We start from the raw sequence: 17425 nt of genomic DNA, 5'->3' as shown, positions 1-17425 counted from the left end.
GATTCCCTGGTGCCCTGCGAGGGATGTCATGGGCCAGGTACAGTAGCTTGTGGCAAAACTTCTGGGGAACCACCTCCTGATCCCTCATGACTCTACTTCCCCTGGGGGAGCCCATTCTCGGTACAGAAACCCCTTCTCCCACAGGAACCTCTCCTTGCAACCTCTCCTCATGGTCTGTACTGCACTGAGGTTAGCCCGGTCCCTGGGCTTCCGCAAGGAGGGATCTTTCTGCAACTCGGCCTGGAACTCAGCAGCTGGGACAGGGATAGGGACCTGCTCTCATTCGCTGGCTGGGTCTGAGGCCGCAGCCTCTCTGAGCTATGCCCCTGGACGTTCTCCCTCCACCAGGTTAGGGTCCTGCACCTCGGGCAGAGTCCCTTCCCCATTGTTGGGGCGCAGTGCCCTTCGCTGACTCTGACTAAGAGTCATGACCAGGGCACTCTGGGTTTTACTTGGCCAGTCCTCGAGGTCCCCTCCCATTAACACGTCTGAGGGCAAATGTGGGTGTACCTCCATGTCCTTGGGGCCCTCCTTGGCCCCCCCACTTCAGGCAGCGGCTGGGGCACCGGGCGGGAAACCCCCAGGGGCTGGAGCACCGGGCGGCGATCCCCAGGCTGCATCAGCGGCCGCGGTTGGGGCCCATGGCAGGAATCTCTCGGCGGCGGCGGAGCCGCGGGAGAGTCTTTCCGGGGGGCGGGGGGGGAGCTGAGCGTGGTGGGAGCGCTTCGTGACACGGCCGCTCTGACCTCACATCTGTCCCGGTTGTTATCAGCAGGGCGGTTATTTAGGGATTTAAATGAGTTCCGGAGGCGCGGCCAGTAGCAGGTGGCCAACAAACACTGCCTTAGGACGCTGCCAGCAGCCCTACACGCATAAACACTCATTTTACAAATGCAATGATCTCTCCCCGCCCCCCACCAGCCCTGGCCTCACAGCTGTCAGTAATGAACACTCAGTAACGGGTGAGGGTATTTGTGTAGCCACAGGTGCCTATTTATCGTATTTGAACAAAAATGTCTATAGTTAGAGAGAACTTCCCCCCATATCTACTTTATTTACTCCACCGATTTTGATAACATTTGAAATGGGGTCAGTTTTTTTCTTTTTTAGAGGCCTCTCCTGTGAGCTGTAGCTTAATTAGCTGCTAACTTACCACTTAAACCGGCCCTGCCCCTGTGCTCTGCGGCAGCCCCAACGCTCTTTTCTGCTCTCACATAACTCTCTGAAACACACAATCAGGCGTGATACTCACACCTCCCTGTCAGTACTTGGGAACATGGGTGGCAAGTTTGTAGAAATTTTGGTGGTGCTCAGAACTCGCCCCACAACTCTACCCCCCCCCAAACTCTGCCCCCGCCTGCCTAAGGCGCTGCGCAGGGTTTTTGAGGGCGGTCTGGGGTGCCGGTCCTGGGCTGGGGATTTGGGTGCAGGAGGAGTGCAGGCTTTGGGATGGAGTTTGGGTGCAGGCTCTGGGCGGGGGTGTAGGAAGGGGGAGGTGGTACATGCTCTGGGAGGGGGTGCGTGCTCTAGGAGGGGGTTTGGGGATAGGAGGGAGTGCAGGGGTGAGGGCTGAGGATGAGGGGTTCATGATGCAGGAGGGGGCTCAGGGCTGGGGCAGAGGATCAGGGTGCGGAGGGATGAGGGTTGGGGCTGAGGATGTGGGGTTCATGATGCAGGGGGGGCTCAGGGCTGGGGCAGAGGATCAGGGTGCAGAGGGCTGAGGTTTGGGGCTGAGCATGGCGGGTTCATGATGCAGGAGGGGGCTCAGGGCTAGGGCAGACGGTTTGGGTGTGGGGTGAGGGCTATGGGGCTGGGGATGAGGGGTTCGTGCTGCGGTGGGGCTCAGAGCTGGGACAGAGGATCAGGGTGCAGAGGGATGAGGGTTGGGGCTGAGGATGAGGAGTTTGGGGCATTGGAGAGGCTCAGGGCTAGGGCAGAAGGGCAAGGTAAGGGCAGCCTGCCATGCCATTATCTGTTGCCAGGCGCTAGGACCCTGGGGCAGCAGACAGCAGTGCTTCAGGGAGCTGCTCTACTCGCAAGCAGGCGGGGCAGAGGCGCGCGCTGCTTTCTGTTAGGCAGGGACGCGGCGGGGCGGGGGACACGCGGGGGGCGGGGGTGGCAGGCGGGGGCTGGGGCCTGGTCCAGGCAGCGGCGCGGCGCGGGGTATGCCTGCGGGGGCCGGGGCCCGATCCAGGCAGGGCCAAGGGAGAGACCCAGCTCCAAATATTGCTGGAGCAGGGCCCCCGGCCATGAATATTCCTGGAGCCCGAGCACCGCAAATGTATATAACCTGCCGCCTATGCTTGGGAATGGGCCACCTCCACCCTGATTGAATTGGCCTCGTTAGCACCGTATTCAGGTATACATGAAAAGATGGGAGTTGCCTTACCAAGTGCAGGGGGGTCAGTGCTAAGGAGGCACTGACCCACTTGGTAAGGCAACTCCCATCTTTTCATTCAATCAGGGTGGAGGTGGCTGTGATGCAGTAGGGTCTGTCTGTGTGGGGGATGGGAGAGCTGGGGAGGACTTTAGGTGAGGGATAGGATTTTTAAGCCTGTAACCTGAGCCAGGTAAGGGGGGAGGGTATCAGCACCTTTGCCTGGGACGCTGGACAAAGGATTCGGTCGGCTGGAGGAAGAGCAGTCCAGTTTCGGTTTTGGGCTGAGTGGTTGGAATTCAGGGAATTTTATGCTGCGATCCAAGCACCTTGAACCCCCAGAAGGACTCAATTGAGGGGTCCTGGTTGTGCCTCTAAGCTCTGCTGTAACCTGCATTCCTGTTGTCCAATACACCTTCTGTTTTACTGGCTGGCTGAGAGTCACTGTGAGTCCCAGGAAGAGGGGTGCAGGGCCGGACTCCCCCACACTCCGTGACAACTGGTGGTAGCGGCGGGAGATACTGCACCCCGTGGACGGCGCTTCCTGCAGTAAGTGACTGGGGAGCAGTAAAACGAAGGGGTGATTAACCCCTGGGAGTGTGTGCCCAGTGAGAAGGACTTTGCAGTAACAGGGTCCCCCGGGGGATTGCAGCAAGCGGTCCCAGAGGCGGAGGAGTCTGCAGCTCCACCCCGGCAGAGAGGTGGTGACCTCAAGAAGGGCTGGTGCACTAGGGGTCTCCCTGGAAACCATGGGGAGCGACAAGCACCCCGACCTGTGAGTGGCCAGCAGGAAGATGTATGCCAAGCGGCGCAAGTGTGACCTGGTGGAGCTGTGCAAGCAGAGGGGGCTGCGCAGTGGGAGGCTCACCACAGACCAGCTGATTGCCCAGCTGGAGGAGGGAGATTGCTTGAATGAACGGATCCCTATATCTGAGAGAAGGAGCCGGGCAGAGGCAGCACAGGAACCAGTGTCTGTCCCCGCTGGGAGTGGTCAGCCGGCAGCTGAGGGCTTCCCGAGACACCCCATTCCTATGCCTAGGGGAAGGGTTGGGATGAGCCCAGTGGCTACCGAGGGCACCGTGACCCCTCTGGCCAGCAGGGGATCCTCCCGGCTAAGCTCACCCGCCAGCAGGGGATCGTCCCTGCGACACTCAGCATCCATGGAGCGCAAGCAGCTGGAATAGGAGAGAGCTAAACTGAGAGAGCTGGAGGATCGTGAGAGACAGAGGGAACATGAAGCGAGACAGAGAGAGCATGAGGAGAGACAAAGACAGTGGGAACTGGAGGAGAAAGAGCGACAGCGTCAGCATGAGCTGGAACTGGCGAGGCTGAGGGGCAGCAGGCCCCCGGCTGCGATGAGCGAGGGAGGGCCCAGGACTGCACAGAGCTTTGAAAAGTGCATCCTGGCCCAGCGTAAGGAGGGGGAGGACATGGATGACTTCCTGGATGCCTTGGAGACGGCCTGCGAGCTGCACCAGCTGGATCCGGCAGACGGGCTCCGGGTTCTCGCCCCCTTACTGGACCCCGAGGCCGTGGCATTGTACCGCCAACGGGACATGAGCTGCTATCAGTGTGGCCAGAGGGGCCACACACGGTCCCAGTGCCCCAGACTCAAGGACAGACTGAGCAGACCGTCCCCACACCGGGCTAACTTGGTAGAGACCCAGCCAGATGAGGAGCAGCGTTCGCAGGAAAGGGGGGCTGGCCGCGTACCACCTGCGAAGGAGGGAGGAGGGCCCCAGGTCAGCTCCTCTGGGGGGCTGGATGCTCCAGGCTCTGGGTTTTTTTGGTTTACAAGGTGGGCGCAGGGCTGCCCCTCTGGAGAGAGTGCCTTGTTTCCTTGGAGATAGATGGGAGGAAGGTCACTGGGTACTGGGACATGGGCGCAGAAGTGACGCTGGCCCGGCCCGAGATGGTGGCCCCTGATGGGATGGTGCCTGACACCTACCTGACCCTGATGGGTGTGGGCGGGACCCTATTCAAGGTGCCCGTGGTGAGGGTACACCTGAAGTGAGGGGCCGAGGGCCCCAAGGACGTGGGGGTACACCCACATGTACCCACAGAGGTGTTAATGGTGGAGGACCTGGAGGTCTGACCAAGCAAAACCCGGGGTGCCCTGGTCATGATCCGTAGTCAGAGTCAGCGCAGGGCACTGCGCCCTGACAATGGGGAAGCTACTCTGCCTGAGGCGCAGGACGCTAACCTGGTGGGGAAGGAGCACCCAGGGACACGGCTGTGAGAGGCTGCGGCCTCAGACCCAGCCGACGAGAGAGAATAGGTCCCAACTGCTGAGTTCCAGGCCGAGCTGCAGAAAGATCCCTCCTTGCGGAGGCCAAGGGACCTGGCTAACCTCAGTGCAGTACAGTCCATGAGGAGACGTTGCAAGGAGAGGTTCTTGTGGGAGAAAGGGTTCGTGTACCGAGAATGGTACACGAATGGGCTCCCCCAGGGGAAGTAGAGTCGTGGGGGATCATAGCGCCCCTCCGACGGCATGAAGCCCTTCTGGGCCAGGCTGATGGCTCCCACGGTCGTTGCCCACTCCGTGATCCTAGCTGCCAGACAGCTGGCATACAGTTCGTACATTGTGGAGCAGAGGGAGATGGGTCTCCAGTTGCTGGGGTCTTCTCTCTCGCCCTTCTTGTAGATCAGGACGGTCATGGCCTTCTTCCAGGAGGTGGGAGACCGGCCAAAGTGCCGGCACAAGTTAAAGATGCCGGAGAGCACGAGGCAGCCGGGATCTCGCTTCTTGAGGAGGCTGTAGGGGATGCCGTCCTTTCCGGGTGCGGTGTTCTTTGTTCTGGAGAGCCTGGCCGTCACCTCTTTCGGCGTGAAGTTGGCCTCTGGGTTGCCTGCATTGATAACGTGGGGCAGGGGACGGATGCACTCCGGGCGCTGCGCGTTGTTCCTGGGCACTCCGCCGAACTCTCCGAGGAAGTAGTTATAGAGGCACTCAGGCGGATCGTGCAATAGGACGGGGGACCATCGAAGACCTCTCTTACGGCCTTCAGGTGCTTCACTCTGTACAGCTTCTGGATCCTTGAGGCTGCTGTCGGGTTGTAGCGGCGGCTGGCGTTCCTTCTTCCAGTTCCTCTGGTGGTAGTGTCGTGGTTCGGGACGGGCCGTCTGAGGGCAGGCCGGGTGATCTCCTGGTCTGATGTCCTCTTGGAGGCAATCTCTGCAGATAACTCGCGGGTGAGCCTGTCGATGAGCGGCTCAAATTCCTTGAAGGAGGCTGCTGATTGGAGTTCCTCGATCCAGGCGGCCTGCCAAGGCGTGACTGGTCTAACCGTTGGCTGCTGGTCCTTGGGTTCTTCGGTCAGCATGGGCAGTGAGTTTGCCGCGTGGTCGGCGGGTTGTCTCATTTGTGGCTCAGGGGGCCTTTTGGTTGGTTCCCGAGGCATAGTCACCAGTGGGGTAGGGTCATTACAGGTTGTTGGTGGGACTTGGTTCGGGCCGGTGGGTGTGGGGGTGACGCCCAGTCGTTCGTGTGCGGCTGTCGTCTGGGGGGTTGCTGTGAGAGCGCGTGACCTTCTGATGGCAGGGATCGGCCTGGTGTCTCTTGGGCCCGTGTCGGTCCGTCTGGCGATGGGTATCTGGTGCTGTGGCCTGGTTGTGGTGTTGGGTCCTCCGACGGTAGTAGCGTGCCGGGCGGTCCGGGGAGTGGTTCTCCATTCCCCGGCGGGTGGGGTTTCTTGTTCTCACTGATCAGGCCATATCTTCTGTTTCATCGCGATTTGACCAACTCGTGGAGTGGTATAAGTTGTTTGGATTTCTGTACAACGCTAACAGCCTGAAGCAGTGTCACAGAGAAAATGAACTGGAGAATCACAGCAAAAATTTTGAAAGAAAAATGGGAGACTTTGATGCCGACGAACTCATAATGGAATTGAATCGTTTTATTTATGTCATCGAGAAAGAGAGAGGACTTGTCACGGCAAACAATTTTTTAACGTACGTATACAAGAACAGCCTTCAGGAGATATATCCAAATCTTTGCATTTGCATCAGAATTCTTCTGACCACACCAGTTACTGTCGCTGGTGCTGAAAGGGGCTTCAGCAGAATGAAACTGATCAAGAATCTCCTGCGCTCAACCATGACAGATGACAGGCTTTCTGCGCTTGCAGTTATCTCAGTCAAAAACAAGCTTGCCAGATCTCTGGACTATGACGCATTGATTAACCAATTTGCGGAGAACAAGGCTCGAAAGAAGCGCTTGGCGTAAATACGGAATACATGTACACTGTAGGCCTATGTATACATAATATGAACCCTGTATATTGTATAAAATAAATACCGCATTCCAGTTTCTGCATTGTAAGGGGCCCCGGACATATGTTCGTAGGGGGCCACATTCTTTGTTGCTACAGCCCTGGGAGAAGCGCAGGGACATCTCGAATCAGCTGGAGCTGCTGGGGCGCAGGGGGCGTGTCCCGTGGCTGTGGGAAAACGGGAGAACCATCTTGTAGCGGCTGGAGCTGTGGGAGCGCAGGAGGTGTGTCCGGTGACCGCATGAGGACGGGAGAGCCATCTTGTAGCAGCTGGAGCGCAGGAGGCGTGTCTGGTGACCGCAGGAGGATGGGAGAGCCATCTCGTAGCGGCTGGAGCAGCTGGAGCGCAGGGGGTGTGTTCCACGACCACAGGAGGACAGGAGAGACATCTCTTGGCAGCTGGGGCATATGGTGATCCGCGGACAGGGCTCTCGTGGACTGGAGTGGCTTGTCCGCAGGGTCTCTCGGTGGCTGAGGTTGCTGGTGGGGGAGCCCCCCTGTGGCTGAGGTGTAGCGGGGCTCGGTGCTTGGGGCAGCTCCTATCTGGTAGGACTGGCTCTAGGCAGCAGCTGCCGCTGGGGGAGGGGGGCGGCGAGGGAATCCCTCTGTGGCCGGGGTCTGGCAGTGGCATTTCTCTGCCTCTGGGATGGCCGGCACGTGGTGGGGCAGTCTCCCGGTGCCTGGAGCTGCAGGCAGGTGTCGGGTCTTGTCTCTTGCAATACAGTAAGGAGCTCCTCAGGCGCGGCGAGCGGCGGCGGCTGGGGCACGGGGCCCGCGTCCTCGGGTGGCCCGAGCAGCCGGGGCGCCCTGCGGAGCTCCCCCGGCCGCTCCGACAGCGGCAGCGGCAGCTCGGGCGCGGGACAGGAGTCCCCCAGCGGCCCGATCAGCGGCGGCGGAGACACGCCGCGGGGCTCCCCGCGCAGTGGCAGCCCAGACCCGGGGCAGGAGTCCCCCGGCGGCCCGAGCAGCGGCGGCGGAGACACGCTGCGGGGCCGCACGGGCAGCGGCGGCCAGTGCGCGGGGCAAGGATCCCCCGCCGGCCTGAGCAGCGGCGGCCGGAGCACGCCAAGTATTATCGTATTTGAACAAAAACGTCTATAGTTAGAGAGAACTTTCCCCTCATATCTACTTTATTTACTCCACCGATTTTGATAACATTTGAAATGGGGTCAGTTTTTTTTCTTTTTTAGAGGCCTCTCCTGTGAGCTGTAGCTTAGGCCATGTCTACATCTAAAGTTTTGCAGCGCTGGTTGTTACAGCTGTATTAGTACAGCTGTATAGGGCCAGCGCTGCAGAGTGGCCACACTTACAGCAACCAGCGCTGCAAGTGGTGTTAGATGTGGCCACACTGCAGCGCTGTTGGGCGGCTTCAAGGGGGGTTCCGGGAACGCGAGAGCAAACCGGGAAAGGAGACCAGCTTCGCCGCGGTTTGCTCTCTCGTTCCCGGAGCCACCCAGCAAACCGCAGGGAAGGAGTCCTGCTTGCTCTGGGCTCCGGGAACGAGAGAGCAAACCGGGAAAGGAGACCCGCTTCGCCGCGGTTTGCTCTCTCGTTCCCGGAGCCACCCAGCAAACCGCAGGGAAGGAGACCTGCTTGCTCTGGGCTCCGGGAACGAGAGAGCAAACCGGGAAAGGAGACCCGCTTCGCCGCGGTTTGCTCTCTCGTTCCCGGAGCCACCCAGCAAACCGCAGGGAAGGAGACCTGCTTGCTCTGGGCTCTGGGAACGAGAGAGCAAACCGGGAAAGGAGACCCGCTTCGCCGCGGTTTGCTCTCTCGTTCCCGGAGCCACCCAGCAAACCGCAGGGAAGGAGACCTGCTTGCTCTGGGCTCTGGGAACGAGAGAGCAAACCGGGAAAGGAGACCCGCTTCGCCGCGGTTTGCTCTCTCGTTCCCGGAGCCCCGAGCAAGCAGGTCTCCTTCCCTGCGGTTTGCTGGGTGGCTCCGGGAACGAGAGAGCAAACCGCGGCGAAGCGGGTCTCCTTTCCCGGTTTGCTCTCTCGTTCCCGGAGCCCAGAGCAAGCAGGACTCCTTCCCTGCGGTTTGCTGGGTGGCTCCGGGAACGAGAGAGCAAACCGCGGCGAAGCGGGTCTCCTTTCCCGGTTTGCTCTCGCGTTCCCGGAGCCCAGAGCAAGCAGGACTCCTTCCCTGCGGTTTGCTGGGTGGCTCCGGGAACGAGAGAGCAAACCGCGGCGAAGCGGGTCTCCTTTCCCGGTTTGCTCTCGCGTTCCCGGAGCCACCCAGCAAACCGCAGGGAAGGAGACCTGCTTGCTCTGGGCTCCGGGAACGAGAGAGCAAACCGGGAAAGGAGACCAGCTTGATTACCAGAGGCTTCCTCCTTCCACGGAGGTCAAGAAAAGCGCTGGTAAGTGTCTACATTGGATTACCAGCGCTGGATCACCAGCGCTGGATCCTCTACACCCGAGACAAAACGGGAGTACGGCCAGCGCTGCAAACAGGGAGTTGCAGCGCTGGTGGTGCCCTGCAGATGTGTACACCTTCAAAGTTGCAGCGCTGTAACTCCCTCACCAGCGCTGCAACTTTCTGATGTAGACAAGCCCTTAGTTAGCTGCTAACTTACGACTTAAACTGGCCCTGCCCCCTGTGCTCTGCGGCAGCCCCAACGCTCTTTTCTGCTCTCACAAAACTCTCTGAAACACACAATCAGGCGTGATACTCACACCTCCCTGTCAGTACTTGGGAATGGGCCACCTCCACCCTGATTGAATTGGCCTCGTTAGCACCTTATTCATGTATACTGAACAGATGGGAGTTGCCTTACCAAGGGGCGGGGTCAGTGCTAATGAGGCACTAACGAGGCACTGACTCACTTGGTAAGGAAACGCCCATCTGTTCAGTATACATGAATACAGTGCTAACGAGGCCAATTTAATCAGGGTGGAGATGGCCCATTCTCAACAATTGACAGAAAGGTATGAGTATCAAGAGAAAGACGATTGATTTTTTTGTAATGATCGAGCCACTCCCGTTACTGAGTGGGCAGGGAAATGTAAGCGCTCGCCTATGGTTTTCTAAACGATACAATTATTGGCTGATTGACATCCTTTTGTTATTTGTATAGAGACTATCCAATCAACGAATGAAAGAACTTTAGTACATCAGGCGTAAAATACATTAAGGATCTAAATGATCATAGGTGTAAGAAACTAGAAAGTTGGGGGAGATGGTTGGGAAATGTTCGGGAGATCTCCACGCCAGAACATAACCTGGAGAGGGAAGTAAACAAAGTGAGCGGGGATACCCTTGCGGCCCCAAGATTTGATCCAAGGAGGAATAGTGGAGTAGAAACCAGAGTAACGGGTGATGCTGGTGGCAGACAGTTTGTGCACGACGGGGGAAAGAATGTCACTGACGCCAAACGCCGAAAATTAAAAGGTTTGTACACTAACGCGAGGAGCCTAGGTAACAAGATGGAGGAACTGGAGTTACTCGTGCAGGAAGTGAAGCCGGATATTATAGGGATTACCGAAACCTGGTGGAATAGTACTCATGACTGGAGCACGGGTATTGAAGGCTATGTGCTGTTCAGAAAAGACAGGAAGAAAGGCAAAGGTGGGGGAGTAGCCTTGTACATCAATGATGAAATTAAATGTAGCGAAATAAGATGCGATGGAATGGATAAGACGGAGTCCGTCTGGGCAAAAATCACGCTGGGTAAAAAAGCAACTAGAGCTTCCCCTGAGATAGTGCTTGGGGTGTGCTACAGACCGCCGGGATCGGATTGGGATATGGATAGAGACCTCTTTAATGTCTTTAGTGAAGTAAACACAAAGGGGAACTGTGTGATTATGGGGGACTTCAACTTCCCGGATATAGACTGGAGGACGAGTACTTGCACGAATAATAGGGGTCAGATTTTTCTGGATGTGATTGCGGATGGATTTCTTCATCAAGTAGTTGAAGCACCTACTAGAGGGGATGCCATTTTAGACTTGGTGTTGGTGAGCAGTGAGGACCTTGTAGAAGAAATGGTGGTAGGGGACAACCTTGGTTCGAGTGATCATGAGCTGATTCAGTTCAAACTAGATGGAAGGATAAACAAATGTAGATCTGCGATTAGGGTTTTCGACTTCTCGAGGGCTAATTTTAAAGAGTTAAGGAAATTAGTTAGGGAAGTGGATTGGACGGAGGAATTAGTGGATTTAAATGTGGAGGAGGCCTGGAATTACTTTAAGTCGCAGCTGCGGAGACTGTCGGAAGCCTGCATCCCGAGAAAGGGGAAAAGAACCATGGGCGGGAGTTGCAGGCCAAACTGGATGAGCAAGCAACTCAGAGAGGGGATTAGACAAAAGCGGAAAGCTTACAGGGAGTGGAAGGAAGGCAGGATCAGTAAAGAAAGCTACCTTGCTGAGGTCAGAACATGTAGGGATAAGGTGAGGAAGGCTAAAAGCCGCATTGAACTGGAACTTGCAAAGGGAATCAAAACCAATAGTAAAAGGTTCTACAGCCGCATAAATAAGAAGAAAACAAAGAAAGAAGAAGTGGGGCCGCTATACACTGAGGATGGAATGGAGGTTAAGGATAACCTAGGCATGGCCCAACATCTAAACAAGTACTTTGCCTCGGTTTTTAATAAGACTAGTGAGGAACCTTGCGATGATGGAGGGATGATAAACGGGAATGTGGATATGGAAGTGGATATTACTGCAACTGAGGTAGAGGCCGTACTTGAACAGCTCGATGGGTCGAAGTCGGAGGGCCCGGACAATCTCCACCCGAGGATATTAAAGGAACTGGCGCGTGAAATTGCGAGCCCGTTAGCGAGAATTTTTAAGCGATCGATAATCTCGGGTGTTGTGCCGTATGACTGGAGGATTGCTAATGTAGTTCCTATTTTTAAGAAAGGGAAAAAGAGTGATCCGGGTAATTATAGGCCTGTTAGCTTGACGTCTGTAGTATGTAAGGTCTTGGAAAAAATTTTAAGAGAGAAAGTAGTTAAGGACATAGAGGTCAATGGTAATTGTGACGAATTGCAACACGGATTTACTAAAGGTAGATCGTGCCAAACCAATCTGATCTCCTTCTTTGAGAAGGTGACGGATTACTTAGATAAAGGAAATGCGGTAGATATAATTTACCTAGATTTCAGTAAGGCGTTCGACACGGTTCCGCACGGGGAGCTGTTAGTTAAATTGGAAAAGCTGGGAGTGAATATGAAAGTTGTAAGGTGGATAAGGAACTGGTTAAAGGGGAGACTCCAGAGGGTCGTATTGAAAGGTGAACTGTCGGACTGGAAGGAGGTCACCAGTGGAGTCCCTCAAGGATCGGTTTTGGGACCGATCTTATTTAACCTTTTATTACTGACCTTGGCACAAAGAGCGGGAATGTGCTAATAAAGTTCGCGGATGACACGAAGCTGGGGGGTATTGCTAACACGGAGAAGGACAGGGATGCTATTCAAGAAGATCTGAACCACCTTGTAAACTGGAGTAATAGAAATAGGATGAAATACAATAGTGAGAAGTGCAAGGTCATGCATTTAGGAACTAATAATAAGAATTTTGGATATACGTTGGGGGCGCATCAGTTGGAAGCGACGGAAGAAGAGAAGGACCTTGGGGTACTGGTTGATAGCAGGATGACTATGAGTCGCCAATGTGATACGGCTGTTAAAAAAGCAAATGCGATTTTGGGATGCATCAGGCGGGGTATTTCCTGCAAGGATAAGGAGGTGTTAGTACCGTTGTATACGGCGTTGGTGAGACCCCATCTGGAATACTGTGTGCAGTTCTGGTGTCCCATGTTCAAGAAGGATGAATTCAAACTGGAACAGGTCCAGAGACGGGCTACGAGGATGATCCGAGGAATGGAAAAACTGCCTTATGAAAGGAGACTCAAAGAGCTTGGCTTGTTTAGCCTGGCCAAAAGAAGGCTGAGGGGGGATATGCTCGCCCTATATAAATATATCAAGGGGGTTAACGTTAGGGAGGGAGAGGAATTATTTAAGTTTAGTACTAATGTAACCACGAGGACGAATGGGTATAAACTGGATATTAGGAAGTTTAGGCTTGAAATTAGACGAAGGTTTCTGACCATTAGGGGAGTGAAGTTCTGGAATAGCCTTCCGAGGGAAGTAGTAGGGGCAAAAGACTTTCCTGGCTTTAAGACAAAGCTTGATAAATATATGGAGGGGATGTTATGATAGGATCGTTAATTTGGGCAATTGATCTTGAATTACCACCAGACAGGTCTGCTCAATGGTCTGCGGGGAGATGTTGCATGCGATGGGTACTGAGTTGCTGCGGAGAACTCCTTCTTGGGTGCTGGCTGGTGACTCTTGCCCACATGCTCAGGGTTTAGCTGATCGCCATATTTGGGGTCGGGAAGGAATTTTCCTCCAGGGCGGATTGGCAGGTGCCCTGGAGGTTTTTCGCCTTCCCCTGCAGCGTGGGGCACGGGTCGCTTGCTGGTGGTGTCTCTGCAGCTTGAGGTCTTCAAACCATTTTTGAGGATTTCAAAAACTCAATCCTGGGATAGGGGTTGTATAAAATTGGATGGGTGGGGTTCTGTGGCCTGCCTTGTGCAGGAGGTCAGACTAGATGATCAGATTGGTCCCTTCTGACCTATGAGTCTATGAGTCTATGAGTCTATAAATTCAATTGATTCTATTTTTTAACCACAATAGTCTCCCCGAGGGGGAGGTGCACCGTTCCTGGAGGTACTGCAATACCAGGTCGATGCGTGGAGTGGATGGAGCAAGCTCCTATTCCATCTCCCTGTTCCAAAAATCCATTTAATATATAGTCCTCAGATAGAGGACGTATCAGATATTAAACTGATAAGAACAGATTTTAATGTTTATTAGTGAATATTTGAAAATAAACGATACAGAGAGTTTAAAGCATCAGTTATTGTTTCATCGGGGATAGCATACAGACTACGGGGGGGGGGTTCAGTATTTTGGTATTGGGCAGCATATACCATATACAGTCTGTCATGTCCCCAATGTGGGGTGAACTTTGGGTGAGATCAAGATACAGTCGAGAGGCAGTGAGGGTACTTATCGCTCATACAAACAGGTTACAGATAGTCATGGGAATAAAGGAGCGAGCTGGGTGATGAGGATAGGGCGACCCTCACATAGTGGAGTTTGGTTTGGTGGGTTCAGGGCTCAGGGGATAGAGTCCAACGGGGGTGTGTGAAGATCTCCTCCCCCCTTCGGGTGCACGGAGTCACGCCCGCTTACTCCTGGTATTGGCGGTGACCGGTGACGTGCTCCGTGTAGATGTCTCTGGACCATCTGATAGTGTCCGAGACCATCAGGCGTCTCATGAGCTGCGCGTAGCGACGGCCTACCCCGCAAGCCCGAAGCACGCGTTCATTACAAGGGTCCCAGGCGCCCAGGGCCCCAACGATCAGGGCGTCGGTATAGACCTCGTAGCCCTTTGACCTCAGAGTGTCCGCCAAGGGGGTGTATTTTTCGAGCTTTCGGGCTCGGGCCTCGCGGAAGGCCAGGGTCCTGTTCTCGAAAGGAACCGTCACGTCAACGAGGATGATCTTTTTTCGAGCCTCGTCCGTGACGACGATGTCCGGGCGCAGTGGGCTGTCGGTGCCAGGGATGGTGCGGTTGGTGGCTTTTTCTCCCAGGTGCGGAGCGATGGCCTTTACCAGACGGTCCTGGATGGCATTGTGACGCAGCTGCCAGGCTCTGGCGTGGGGCTTGCAGCTGCACAGGACGTGGGGCAGGGTCTCCATGGCGTACCCACACTTCCTGCAGCGCTTGTCTCGGTTCCCGTGGCGGACGGCTCCGTTGAGCGGGACGCAGTTTAGTCGGGCGCGGTGTATGAAGCGCCAGTCAGCGAAGCGGGTGAAGCTGCCTGAGTGGAGGAAGTGGTTGCTGGAGTCCCACTTGCTGGTGACCTCGAAAACCTTGCCCTGGTCTGGTTTTTTCTTCAGCGTGCCCAAGTAGAGCGCGCGTACGGCGGCCTTCAGCGACCTTTCCAGTGTGCCTCTGGCTCCAGGGCTGATGACGGTGTTGTCCTCCGTCTCGGTCCGCGGTATCAGGATTCCCAGCTCCCGCCGGTCCTCGCTCCATACCCAGCAGCAGCCTAGTCGTTTCCCCAGTCGGCGCGTGGCAATGTGGGCACGGGTCCACAGTGAGGCTATGTCGCCTCTGTCTCGGGCGAAGTCACCGTCCATGGAGCCGCTCAGGAAGTTGGCTATATCTTGGCCAGAGGCAGCTCTGTTGATTCGCTTTGCTGTGGCGGAGCGCAGGGCGGTCGTCGCAACGTTCTTTACCACGGCGTCCGGGCACGTCAGGAGGTGAAAGGCATGTGTGACGACCGCGATATCGCAGAGGTCTCCCATGCGGGGGACGTTGGCGCCACCGTGCCGGTGAGCAATATAGACCAGCTCGTTGCTTGCTCTCTGGGGCAGGGACAGCCACTTCTTCACCAGTTGCCGGATGACGTTGTCCGCCTTGTTGAGGGGCACCTTTGCTACGGCGGATCCTCTCAGGACGAAGGCGATGCGGGGGATCAGGAACGTGTTGAGGGCGTCGATTTTCTGCCATGGAGCCAGCAGGGAAACGTCGATCCTGGCGGCGTCCTGCAGGATTTCCTGGATGGTGTCCTCGGGGGTCTGCCGGACACGGAAGCCCGTCGGCGTGCCGAGGTGTTGGTACGCCTGCCCCTCGGCCAGGGGGACGACGGATTCACCCTGGATGAGGAAGTCCGTAGCCTGCACTGAGTTCTTCTTGCTGCAGTTGACGTGGAGGGACGCGCACTTTTTGGCGTTAAAGCGGAGTCCCGTCCATTCTGCGACTCTCCCGATGGTGTTGAGCATGCCCTGGAGCCTCTCGGGGTCGTCTGCGATCAGGACTAGGTCATCTGCGTAGGCCAACACGTTCACTCTCTCGCCGTGCAGGTCAAAGCCGTCGGCGCCATCGGAGATTGCCCGCAGGAGTGGCTCCATGGCGAGGTTGAAGATGATCGGGCTGAGGGGGCAGCCCTGCTTCACGCCGCTGCGGATTGGGATCTCGGCTGTTTCGCCTTCTACCGAATGGATGGTGGTGCTGCAGCCCTTGTAGAGTTCCCGGATCAGGCGGAGAAAGGTCTCCGGCATCCCGAACTCCCGTAGGGTGCTGAAGATGTGATGGTGGGGGATGGACCCGAAGGCGTTGGCCAGATCCAGCCACGCTATTGCGCACTGGTTGTGGGCCCTCCTGGTCATCTGGAGGACGGTCTGGAGCAGGAAGTTGTGCTCGTAGCACCCCTCAGATGGCATGAAGCCCTTCTGGGCCGGGCTGATGGCTCCCCCGGTCGTCGCCCACTCCGTGATTCTGGCTGCCAGGCAGCTGGCATATAGCTTGTACATTGTGGAGCAGAGGGAGATGGGTCTCCAGTTGCTGGGGTCGTCTCGCTCACCCTTCTTGTAGATCAGGACCGTCATGGCCTTCTTCCAGGAGGTGGGTGGCCGGCCAAAGCACCGGCATAGGTTAAAGATGCCGGAGAGCACATGGCAGCCGGGGTCCCGCTTTTTGAGGAGGCTGTAGGGGATGCCGTCTTTTCCGGGTGCAGTGTTTTTGGTCCTGGAGAGCCTGGCCATTACCTCTTTGGGCGTGAAATCAGCCTCTAGGCCATCTGCGTTGGTGATGCGGGGCAGCGGGTGAAGGCACTCTGGGCGCTGCACGTCGTTCCTGGGCTTGTCAGCGAATACTTCCAGGAAGTAGCGGTATAGGCGCTCGGGCGGGATCGTGCAGTAGGATGAGGGACCGTCGAGGACCTTTCTCATGGCCTTGAGGCGGTTGGTTCTGTATAGCTTCTGGATCTGGGAGGCTGCTGCCGGGTCGTAGCGGCGGCTGGAGTTTCTTCGTCCAGCTCCTCGGGTGGTGGCGTCGCGGTTTGGAGTGGGCCTTCTGGAGGTAGGCCGTGCGGCCTCCTGGTTTGGCGTCCTCTTTGAGACGATCTCTGTGGAGAGTTCGCAGGTGAGCTCATTGATGAGCTGGTCGAATTCTTCAAAGGAAGCTGTCGCTCGGAGCTTCTCGATCCAGGCAGCCTGCCAGGGCGTGGCTGGCTTAATCGTCGGCTGCCGGTCCTCTGGTTCCTCGGTCCGCGCGGGTAGTGGGTTTGCGGTTTGGCCGGCGGGTCGTCTCCCTTGCGGCTCGGGGGATCTTTCGGTTGGTCCCCGAGGCATAGGCGTCGGTGGAGTAGTGGCATTGTTGGTTGGTAGAGCCCGGCTTGGTTCGGCGGGTGCAGCGTCAGTGTCCGGGCTTTCGCATGTGGTCATCGCCCGGGGGGTCGCTGTGGGAGTGGGTGGTCTTCTATTGGCAGAGAGTGGGCTGGTGCCTGTAGGGGCCGCGTCGGACTCTCTGACGGTGGGGGTCTGGGGCTGTGGTCTGGTCGTAGCGGTGGGGCCTCCGATGTTAACAGTGCGTGGGGCGGTCTGGGGGGTGGCCCCTGTCCCCCGGCCAGGTGGAGTTCGCAAGGTGGGCTGAGGAGTTGCGTTGGCGCCCCTTGTGGCTGGAGCTCGGAGGGCGGGCCGGTAGCCAGTATTGGTGACTCTAGGGGTGGGGTTTCGGATGGCCACGCGTGGTGGAGCACTGGCCCTTCTTGGGGCAGGTTCGTGTAGGTTGGAGGGGGCACTTAGGTGCCTCAGTTCGGAGATCTTCCGGGCGACCTGGGAGGAGGTGACAGGACCCCTGTTGGTATGGGCTCGGTCAACGCCTCCCGTTGCAGCATTTGTTGTTCCGGCGGCAGGGTTCTGGTCCGCCGGCTCTGGGGCTGGGGTGGGCTTCTGGGCAGCGGTCAGCACAGTCGCT

The 17425-nt window shown here is 56.8% G+C and overlaps 1 protein-coding gene and 1 non-coding gene across 2 annotated transcripts in view; one reads left to right on the top strand and one right to left on the bottom strand.

The window, feature by feature from the left end:
• The window catches only part of CLEC18C (C-type lectin domain family 18 member C), a 271662-nt gene that overhangs the window by 245117 nt on the left and 9120 nt on the right, over positions 1 to 17425 (top strand). The window lies entirely within an intron of this gene.
• LOC127034503 (U2 spliceosomal RNA) lies at positions 13303 to 13493 on the bottom strand. Its single transcript, XR_007769405.1, has one exon. It is a non-coding gene; the product is annotated as a U2 spliceosomal RNA (small nuclear RNA).

The sequence above is a fragment of the Gopherus flavomarginatus genome, chromosome 14 (assembly GCF_025201925.1).
Source record: "Gopherus flavomarginatus isolate rGopFla2 chromosome 14, rGopFla2.mat.asm, whole genome shotgun sequence".
In the NCBI taxonomy this organism is placed as follows: Eukaryota; Metazoa; Chordata; order Testudines; family Testudinidae; genus Gopherus; species Gopherus flavomarginatus.
The sequence above is the reverse complement of the archived record's forward strand: the minus strand, read 5'-3'. Positions and strand labels throughout refer to the sequence as shown.